At 39.0% G+C, this 11,554-nt stretch overlaps 1 pseudogene across 1 annotated transcript; it reads right to left on the bottom strand.

The window, feature by feature from the left end:
* Positions 1 to 846: 846 nt before the first annotated feature.
* Positions 847 to 10,295, bottom strand: LOC306843509 (DBH-like monooxygenase protein 2 homolog; annotated as a pseudogene). The gene is made up of 10 exons: positions 10,029 to 10,295; positions 9,466 to 9,612; positions 8,923 to 9,075; positions 7,511 to 7,520; positions 2,137 to 2,217; positions 1,876 to 2,042; positions 1,715 to 1,795; positions 1,491 to 1,587; positions 1,285 to 1,344; positions 847 to 936 (listed from the first exon to the last, which is right to left on the bottom strand). The product of its transcript is annotated as a DBH-like monooxygenase protein 2 homolog (transcript).
* Positions 10,296 to 11,554: the final 1,259 nt, after the last annotated feature.

Consider the following 11,554-nt stretch of genomic DNA (forward strand, 5'->3'; position numbering starts at 1 on the left):
TAAGGGGCGTTTGCATATCTAGTCTCAGTATGGCAGCCGCGGTGGACGGATAGGCTACCAAAACCGAACTAGCGATCTGAAACAATGGCCTCAGCACCCGAAGGGTTAGGGAGTGGGTGACCAGACGTCCCATTTTTCTCGGGAGTCACAATTCACTGTCGATTAACTTAAAGTTAGTGAAGGTGCGATAAGCGGAAACGCACTGATAGAAGTGCTCTTTCTCGCGCACGCTCCACTTCTTCAGTTCTCATACAGCGCGCGATCAGTTCTCAGTGCTCAAATACACACACAGCAGTCCAAATGTCTCTCATGTAGAGTATCTCACGGAAATACAGTCCGTTATGGTTTAAGTTAGCTTAAACAGGTGGGTGAAAACTGAATGTATGTCAGTAGGCTATTACATGCATACCTTCCGTCTTAAATGGACAGCATTCCTAATTATCTGTCATAAATGTTCACCAACAAAAGATGTTAAATAAATGTATACTTGTTAAGTAAACCTACTGTATATGAAAAATACCAGTTTTTCCAAATTCAATCCTTGATTCAAATTTCTCATAAGCTTAATTGATTTGGTCTAAAGAGAGAAGAATTGATGACTGTTTTTGTTTAAATACTACATATAAAATAGCTACCAAAATAAATGTTGGTAACTGCAGTTTGACTAAAAGTTGACAAAAATGCAATGACTTTTCGTCGACTAAAACTATGAAAGGCTCAAATGACTAAAATGTGACTAAGACTATTAAGCTTTTTCGTCTCAAGATAAAGACTAAATCAAAAATGCCTGCCAAAATTAACATTGTTACACTGCCTCTGTTGCTCCCATCGCAGGTCCTAAAGCGGTTACATTAAGCTTATACATCTGCTCAGATTCATAGCTGGATAATAGAAGAGGAAGGCCAAACACATCTCCTCTGAAGTTGAGAACCCCCCCTGCAAGCAGATAAAGGGAGTTTTACACATCCATAATATTTCCTCACTATTTTAATGATTACATAAACAGAGCACTGTAGTATTCCGATTCAAGGGAACCAGGGTGATGTGAACTACTTGTTTGGCCCACAAATGTCATCTGCAACACTCCATGCATTATGTTCTGTATCTTTACTGGGTAGCCAACAGGTGGAGGGAACAGGACCAGGAAAACTCATACACATATCAAGAAGATATGAAAACACCCACCAGACCCTGACCACTTTCAATATAATAAGAAGCAGTAAAATTTGAAGATACATGCCCTTAAAGAAAAGACAATATTAGCCTCTGTGTAAATGTACTAACCCATGTGAGTGTGCTGCGGATTTCAGTATTATAGGTGCACTCCACCAGCAATTTGTCACCCTGAAAGATCAAAATGTTCCTTTATTTGACTTATTTCATTTATTTGGTACTGTATATGTGGCATTTGGTACTGTGCCGTGCATATATTTGATACTTGAAATCCCTGAAAACTTAACAGCATGCTTTTCAAACCTTTTAGCACTTACCAACTTCACTGTCTTGGTTTTACCCAAATCGGTCACTTCTTGATATTAAAAATCATACTTTTCATCCACAGCCAGGAAATCGATCTTATTACCTCCTCTGAAGAGGAAAATAATTTGCCAAGAAATTATTTACAGTAACATTACGAACCACATTAGAAAGAAAAGCACACAGGTTATTGTATCTAATTATTTCCTGAAGTCAGTCGTTGGTTAAAAATGTTTACCTGAAGTGTCCGACTCGCACCTTGCAAGTGTGTGTGGAGCATCACAGCGAACACCTGAAGATCATGTGGCGTCTCCAGAACCTGTAGAGCACAGAACACATCATCCAGGCATCTGATCAATCTGATCGAGAGAATGTGAGTAGATACACATACACACAAACCTTTGGAATATAAGCAGTGTCACACAGGCTGTACGTGAGGAAGGATTTGGCTTTGGGTGGGATGGCGTACCCAGGGTCCACCGCAAGCCCTGTCCCCAAAATAGCTGCATCGTTCTGCCGGAGTTCAGATGTGTAATAGAATCGCAGACCCGAGTTATCAACTCGATCTGTGTATAGAAAAGATAAAGTAATGTAGTGTTTTATAATTCCAAGCACTTTAAATGTGATGTTTTATAACTAAAAACCACGGCGCTGACTGACTTGCACTTATATTGTGGTTGTTGTAATGCACTTCAAGCCTGTAGAAAAAATCACCAACGTTTCCTCCAATTGGAAGTCTAGCTGTATATATTAATGAGCATAATGTTGAAACTCCTGAGGAAGCGGCGATGCTGGCCGATGATTTTGTGCTAATGCATAAATCCACCTATGTTGATGCTCATCTTCGTGATGTTCAGTCTGCTTTCTTTGTAAAGTCGCCATCTAAAAATGACCGTGTGTTCACGAGGAAATTTGACCCGAGTAAGATATGCAATTACTGCCGGGAGAAAGGACATTGGAAATTGGATTGTCCAGTTCTTAAGAATAAATCCAAAAACTCTGTTTCACGTTCACCTGTTAAGTCAGCTGCTTTAGTGGCACCAGCTCTGTCTGAACGAATTGGAAGGATTGAAAATCAGAAACCCGATGTTGAATTTTTGTCTTATTCTCCTTTCATTACAGAGGGTAGTGTGTCTTTAGTAGGAGAAAAGGAAGTTCCGGTTAAAATATTAAGGCATACTGGATCGATGGATTCGTTCATATTGGAGTCTGTTCTGCCGTTTTCTTCACAATCATATACTGGGGAAAACGTGTTAATTAGGGGAATTGGACTGAATGTTTTGTCTGTGCCTCTTCATAAGGTAAGACTTCAGTCTGAGTTGATTCAAGGTGAAGTGGTAATGGGTGTACGACCTGCTTTGCCAATTGAAGGAGTTCATATTATTTTAGGAAACGGACTTGTAGGTGAGCGTGTATGGGCTGACAGTTCAGTGTTTCCTATAGTTACTGCTAATAATAAAAATGAAACTGAACCTAGTCACGACCACTTGTGTAGTGACTCGTGCAATGAAGCAGCGAGAGGATGAATTGATTAAGCAAAAGGAAATTCAATTTAAAGCTTGCACTGATTTGTTTGTTCCTGATTTGTCTAGGCTGTCTTTTCCTGTATCAGCAGAGGAACTTGGAAAAGAACAGCAAGACGATTCTTCTTTGGATGTTTATTTCCAGTGTGCTGTTACTCCGGCAGATATGGGTAACCTTGCTCGTGGCTATGTTGGAGTTTTGTTGAGGAAATGGATTCCTCACAAGGGTGATTTTGTCGGAGATCCTGTTTTTCAGGTGGTGGTTTCTGTTCAGTTTCGTCATGGAATGATTGAAATTGCACATGATCAAGCAGGTCATCAGGGCGTGCGTAAAACCTATGATCGCTTGTTGCAATATTACTTTTGGCCATCTCTAGTTATATCAAGAAGTGTAAAACCTGCCAGCTAACCAGTAAGCCAAATCAAGTGTTGAAACCTGCACCTTTGAAACCGATTCAAGTTACTGGTGAGCCTTTTGAACATCTCGTTATTGATTGTGTCGGACCACTTCCTCTGTCTAAATCAGGAAGCAATTATTTATTTACTGTGATGTTTGAACACGCGTTTTCCGGCTGCATATCCATTACGTAATATTACGTCACGTTCTATAGTGAGGGCACTAACACAATTTATATCGTTCTTTGGAATTCCAAAGATCATCCAAAGTGATCAAGGTTCGAATCTGACTTCTCACCTTTTTCAGCAAGTTCTGAAACAGTTGCACATTAAGCATAATCAATCTACTGCGTACCACGCACAAAGTCAGGCAAGTAGGGCTCGCTGCATCCTGCGGTGGACATCCAACCCCGCCCACATCCAAGTGTGACGTCACAAGCCACGCCCATACCAATACAGCCACGCCCACGTCAAAACGTTACGTCAGAAACCACGCCCTATAATATACGTCACCTCTTGTTATTCCCTGGGAAACCCGGAAGTAACGTTTTGTCCAACAATTTACAGCCGTTTCTGGGATCTAAATAAAATAATGTTGCCTTTCGTTTTACTAACACACATTTTCTTATTTATTTAAAGGATGTCTAGGCTAAAATGGCACAACTTAAATGTAATATATTTAATATGTCTAATGTACAGAGCTGCTTTCTCATCACAAGAGCCTGTAAAACACTTCAATTTGATTAAATGATTAAGGTTGATTAAATTAGGCTAATTGTAATAAAAAACCTCTACACCTTACCTTATTCAACCTTATTGTAATGAGATAAATTCTCATTTATTACTATCGATTTTAAACTACCTAAGACACCTTTTAGATTTATAAAATTTAAAAGGGATAATTAGATTTTGTTATTGTAAAAGTCACAACACATTGTTATAATTTATAATTGTCATTTAATTTTATAAAGACGTTATTGTAAAAGTCACAACACATTGTTATAATTTATAATCGTCGTCTAATTTTCTAAAGATGTGTTGTTCCACTTATCATCAAGTGTTAACATTTGAATGAAAGGATTGACAGTTCTCCATACAGTATGCAGTAGGAGACACATACATTTGCTGAACAGAGATTGCTTGCTTTGATAGATTATAACAAGTAACATGACATTGACATTCAGGCCTTGTTCATCAACAAAACTTCATATGAAGTGTGTCCAGGTCCTCCACATATTTAAAGATGAATAAACAGACATCCCTTGATTCATTAGGTATTTTTATATTTATTATTTTACAAAAATAACTAAATACATTTTTTTACAAAATATATGTTCTATAAGAGATATGTTTCAACTATCATAAATGAACAGCTGAATGATCAGATAAACAGTTCTTGGAATGCAGTACACATAGCCTACATACATAAACTACACAGAGAGATTCCTTGCCTTGTTAGATTATTCACAGAAACATGACATGGACTTTCAAGCCTTGTTCAGCAACACAATTTGATAAGAATGTGTCCAGCTCCTCCAGATACTCAAACAATCAGAATACTGTATTGTACAGATGTGCTATATACAAATTATGCAAGGGAATGTGGATAGATGTATGATATATTAAATCAAAAACATATGTATAATAAATATAAGTATGGATAATTTGGTGTTGCACTTGTTTTATTGCACAGTGGGGAGAACATTTAACTGTTTGTGAGGTAGATATGGCCTGAGGGAAGAAACTGTTCCTGTGTCTGGTCGTTCTGGTGCTCAGAGCTCTGTAGCGTCGACCAGACCGTAACAGTTCAAAGAGGGGGTGTGCTGGATGTGAGGGGTCCAGAGTGATTTTGCCAGCCCTTTTGCTCACTCTGGATAAGTACAGTTCTTGGAGAGTGTGAATGTGAATGTCCCACTGCAGGTCCTGAGAGATGAATAAAAAGACATCTCTTGCTTCATCTGATTCGACCCCAGGTAGTCTTTGATGGCATTTTGTTGATTTTTACCATCCATCTGGAGTAAAGCAGGCCCTTTCACCTCCCCACAGAATAACTCACGGTGACTCTGTATCCAGCACAACACTGGGCCAATGTCTCTTAAAAACTTCCACTTTATGTCCTCTTGGCACTCCTGTTAAAAATACAGAATACATGTGTGTTGGTCCACTAAATATTTGTCATACTAAATAGTATTTACCTCATCATTTTGCATACAAGAATATTTATGATTTTAAACCACAAAAATCAATCATTACAGTATCTAGAGAAATGCTCCCACCATTCCTCCAGACCTTTCTTTACTGGTGAAACTGCAGCAGGAACACCTCATCCCGGCAGAACTGCTCTGCATCAGGCTAGGAACAAAAATGTGTAGAATGCTGTAAAACATGACAAAGATTGACAATCATTATGTGATCTTTCCATTCATATAGAATAATACAAAGATAATATGTCACAAACACAGAGTTATCCTGCAATTCATAGTGAAATGATGTGGTTGCTCAACCAAGTTACTGTGATCAGTGTATGTGAGTGTTTGTGTGTGTGTGTGTGTGTGTGTGTGTGGGGTGGTAAGTACATATCTGTGAATGGGTGAGATGAGTGTTATAAAAAAAATTGCACATTAAGAATCAGTGCACTAATAAATATATAGTACACTGTTTTTTGTGACATAAAATTAACTAACTGAATGTGCAATTTTTTTAATAACCCTTTTTTATAATAGCTAAATAACACTCTTACCTACTCATATACACACTCTATCCCTCTCACATATGTATTCATCTCTCCCCACACACATGATATTTTAATGACACTGATCACAGTACCCTTCCACAGCATCTTGGTTGAGGAACCACATTTCACTTCTTGCTGCATAACACACACACAAACACGCACACACACAAACAAACAAACACGCATATATATATATATATATGTTAGTGATATCTAAGTAATAACGTGCCTGTGTACAGTTCAAAACACATAAGCATGCTGAACTGTTGTTTACATATGCACACAAACATTCAAGTTGTCAACGTTTTAAGTCTTCCTAAAGACAAAAGATGTTTTTGTTTTTTTTACTTACCAACACAGCAAACTTCTTTTGCTTCGGTTTGCAAACAATTAGGCTTATCTTCTTGTCGATGCTTTTTCCTGGTACAAAATAATAGGTATGTGACGTATTTGGACACAGGCGTGGCTTGGATGTGGGCGGGGTTGGATGTCCACCGCAGGCTGCAGCGAGACGCTCTTCAAGTCAGGGTGCTCTGGAGAGATTTCATTAGTTTTTAAAATCATTACTTCGAGCATATTGTGTGCAACTAGATCAAGATTGGGAAGAGGGTTTACCCTGGATGATGTTAGCCGCTCGCGAAGTAGTACAGGAAAGTACGGGCTTTAGTCCTAATGATTTAGTTTTCGGACATAAGGTTCATGGTCTCCTATCTGTTTTTCAAGAGGTTGGAAAAGTTCCAGAGCCTCCAAAAAATTTGACAGCATATGTTTTGGGGTTCAAGAATCGACTTATTCAGGCAAGAGAACTCGCTAAAGTAAACCTTGGAAGACATCAGGAAAATATGAAGCGACTGTATGACCGGACAGTCGAACATCGAGAGTTTGAACCAGGAGATCAAGTTTTAGTACTTCGGCCAATAGTATCTTCTCCCTTTGAAGCTAAATTCGATGGCCCGGTTGTTGTGCAACGTAAATTAAGTGATGAGAATTATGAGGTTATGACTTCATCACGAAAAAAGTCAGTTAGACGGTGTCATGTAAATTTGTTAAAACCATATTATGAAAACGAGACTAAAGCTGTACCAAATAAGAGATCTGCGCATTCCGTACTTTCTTCTGTATCTGTTGATAGGGGAAAGGTGAGTTCAGTTTGGGGACCATTTCTCCTGATGATTGTGTGTTCAGTGGTCGTGTTAAAAATTCTGAGTCTTTGCGGAACTTAGAAAATGCTCTTCATTATTTATCTAATGAAAAATGTCAGGAGTTATGTCAGTTGTTACGTAGCTTTCCTGAATTATTTGGAGATGCGCCTTCGCGTACTGAATGGGTGCAGCATGATATCGATGTGGGGGATGCAGAGCCTATTAAACAGCGTTTTTACCGTGTTGCACCTGAGAAACGGGGAATAATGGAGAAATTAAGTACATGTTAGATCACAATATTGCTGTACATTCATCTTCTGACTGGGCTTCCCCGTGTTTATTAGTGGGAAAATCTGATGGCACGGTTAGATTTTGTACAGATTTCCGCAAAGTCAATAGTTTAACTAGACCAGATTGTTTCCCTCTGCCCCGCATTGAAGATTGTTGATCAGGTTGGGTGATTTGATTTGCTGAAGGGCTATTGGCAAGTGCCTTTAACAAAAAGAGCACAAGGAATATCGTCTTTTGTCACTCCGTTTGGGCTTTTTTCGTATCGGGTTATGAGTTTCGGTCTCCGTAATGCACCGGCTACTTTTCAACGCCTCATGAACCGAGTAATTTCAGGTCTTGAGGGCTGTGCGGTTTATTTAGACGATTTGGTTGTTTTTAGTGATAGTTGGGAATCTCATTTAAGACGTCTTCGTGCAGTGTTACAACGCTTAACTGATGCCCGGCTTACGATCAATTTGGCAAAGTGTGAGTTCGCTAAAGCGACCGTGACGTACCTTGGTAAGGTGGTGGGGAATGGTAAAGTGTGTCTGGTGCAAGCTAAAGTACAAGCCATCCAAGATTTTTCCCCTCCGATGACAAAAAAAGAACTCAGGCGGTTTTTAGGATTGGTAGGATATTACCGATCTTTTTGTTGTAATTTCTCTACAGTAGTGGCACCTCTTACTGATTTATTGAGGGGTAATGCGAAGTTCATCTGGTCTTCTGGTTGCCAATTGGCTTTTGAAAATGTTAAGTCTTTGCTGTGTACAATGTTAAGTCTTCTGGCTCCGTGTTTCGATAAAACGTTTACGTTGCACGTTGATGCCAGTAATGTGGGTGATGGGGCTGTTCTTCAGCAGTCAGATAAGGAGGGAGTCGTACATCCCGTTAGCTTTTTTTCGAAGAAGTTTAATTCTTATCAGCGTCATTACTCTACAATTGAGAAAGAAGCATTAGCTCTTATTTGGGCATTGCAGCATTTCTCTGTTTATCTTAACTCTAGTGCACCAATTGTTATATATACGGATCATAATCCTTTGACTTTCTTGAATTCTCCGGGTGTGTGTTCACGGTGTGTGTGTGTTCACTGCTGTGTGTGTGCACGTTGGATGGGTTAAATGCAGAGCACGAATTCCGAGTATGGGTCACCATACTTGGCTGAATGTCACTTCACTTCACTTCACTTCACTTCACTTCACACCCTGCTTTACATACTGATGATGCTGATGTTTTCAGAAATATTGTTATTTTTGTTGTGTTTTGTTTATTATAATGTTTTATTCTTGAGTTTAATAAAGCCTTTCTTTATGGAGCTTTGTTTTCGTGCGTCCCTACTTTTTGTTGCTACCCTTTGAGCCAGGGGTAGAAACATCTTTCTTACATTGACCATAGTTACGTCAAAAAACCTGCTGTTTGGAGGGTTGACACGAAGCATGTACTTCAGCAGGTTTAGCTCCTTTGTGCCTCTTCGGGTGCTGTGGTACTTGATTTCATCCGTCTGTCCGTACGCATAGATCAGCTTCATGGGGAGATTCTGATAATGCAATAAAAACACTTTTACTGGATGTCTTTACTTGAAATGAGAAGCTCTTTGGCCACATGCACACTGCAGTGTGTATGTGGCTGATCTGACCTAATCAGTTCAATCAGACAGTCCATGTTTTTAGTTAAAGGAGGGGTTTTGAGAGCTCCTTGACAAACAAGATCATCAGTTTGTTCAGAGAGAGGAGTTCTCAGAAACACCCTGATCCCAGTGGGACCTAACATTGTGTGGATTCCTCTGCTTTGCTGGTTTTCTTTTGTAATGCTATAGTTCCACTGTCATTGTTTTCAGACTAAAACCGTGAAAGAGGAGGGTTACATTGCTGGTTTTGAACTGTTTTTCCTTTGTGATGAATATAAAAAAAACAATGGTTAAACTCACAGTGATGGGTAAATCATTTTCATCACAGGAACCGATGGACCTCTGAAAGTTCATGACTGTTTTCCCATCTGACTCGGTCAGAGACAGGAGTTTGTAGTTCTGTTGCTTGTCAACCAAAGGAATTGATTTCCCCACAGCATGACGATCCTCAATACAGAAAAAGATAAATGTATGTATGCCTTATGATGTTGTAGTTATAGATGTACAAATCCCAGTGCAGTTAAACAGGGCTATCAGTTTAACACTTTGACAATCAATAGATCAAAACACAAGAATATCAGAAGTCTATGTCAGATAGATATATATCAGATATATGAATAAAAATAATATAAAGAATTATATATCAGAAAATATTAAATTATTTGTAACGCAACTGTAAGTGATAGTTATCAGTCTCAATCTTGAGGATGTGAACAACTAAGAAACCCAAATATAGGATCAAATATAACTAAATTGAAAATATGAATGCGAGTCAAAACCATAAAGAACAAAATATCAAAAGAATATAATTAGTTGTAGTTTCACTTTTAGTGACTCTGACAGTGATCAGTCTCAGTCTTTACCGTGAAGTAACTGCCTTTGGCCCCAACTCCTCCAATGACGATATCGGCTCCAGTCATTCCTCCTTTGGGGCTGAAGCCAAAACCGACCCAGCCGCTGGTGTTGACCGTGAGCTCGAACAAGATTGTGCCCTGGATCTCATCAAATCCCCACTTCAGCTGCACCTTGTTCTCGGGGTCCAGGTGTTCAGAGAAAGGCAGAAGAGGGTCTTTCTGAGCCCAGGCCCACTGGAATGAAAGCAGAAGCAGAGCAAGAGATAATGTGACCATGATTCCTTTTCAAAATCTGATAAATGCTGTCTTTTGTAAGGTGTTTGAGGAGGCAGTGACATGAAACTGCTCTGTAGTCACTTTAACGGCCCTCTTTAAGTTGTCTGTAACCCCTGTGCACATATCTCATCGTCCCCACAGATTTTGGGTTAGTTTGATTATTAACCTGAAGGATGTATGTTGCTTTTTCTGTTTGAACAATGTCTCTTAAAGGTTGAGAGAGAATATGCAGAAATATGAAATATGCAGTTTATTAACAATAGGGCTAGGTGGGGCTGAAGCCCCGGGGCCCGAGCAAGGAGGGGGGCCCGTGATTGGCTGTGGAGTAGATTGACTGGCCGTCGGTATCGCCAAAGCCCCACCACTTCCCCCACTTACAGTGGGTACGGAAAGTATTCAGACCCCCTTAAATTTTTCACTCTTTGTTATATTGCAGCCATTTGCTAAAATAATTTAAGTTCATTTTTTTCCTCATTAATGTACACACAGCACCCCATATTGACAGAAAAACACAGAATTGTTGACATTTTTGCAGATTTATTAAAAAAGAAAAACTGAAATATCACATGGTCCTAAGTATTCAGACCCTTTGCTCAGTATTTAGTAGAAGCACCCTTTTGATCTAATACAGCCATGAGTTTTTCACACCTGGATTTGGGGATCCTCTGCCATTCCTCCTTGCAGATCCTCTCCAGTTCTGTCAGGTTGGATGGTAAACGTTGGTGGACAGCCATTTTTAGGTCTCTCCAGAGATGCTCAATTGGGTTTAAGTCAGGGCTCTGGCTGGGCCATTCAAGAACAGTCACGGAGTTGTTGTGAAGCCACTCCTTCGTTATTTTAGCTGTGATTTAGAAAATATGATTAGTACATTCTTTTAGTTAGTAATTAGTAATTTTTTCCTGTTAGTTTTATAGGGTTTACAGAGTGTATATACATTAAAAAAAAAAAAGTAAATATATTTTCAGAGTTGCACAAACTTATAAGGCCTATAAAAGAACTTATGCCTAATCATTTATAATTTTAAAAACATTTATAATGTTTTTATTAGTTTGCATGTTTTGTGCAGCCGTCACTGACTGAATGATTGCAGACATTCTTTGTGTAATGCTAGGATAAATCACAACAACTTTCAGCTAGTATACATTTATTTCAGTTCGTTGTGCTGTAGCTAATTATCATTTGAGTGCAACAACTGAAATACATTTGTAGAATAAGCAACTAATTTGATGTTAGCAAAATTTTATTTACAAACGTTCATA

This window comes from Barbus barbus, assembly GCF_936440315.1.
Source record: "Barbus barbus genome assembly, chromosome: 24".
NCBI classification, from domain to species: Eukaryota; Metazoa; Chordata; class Actinopteri; order Cypriniformes; family Cyprinidae; genus Barbus; species Barbus barbus.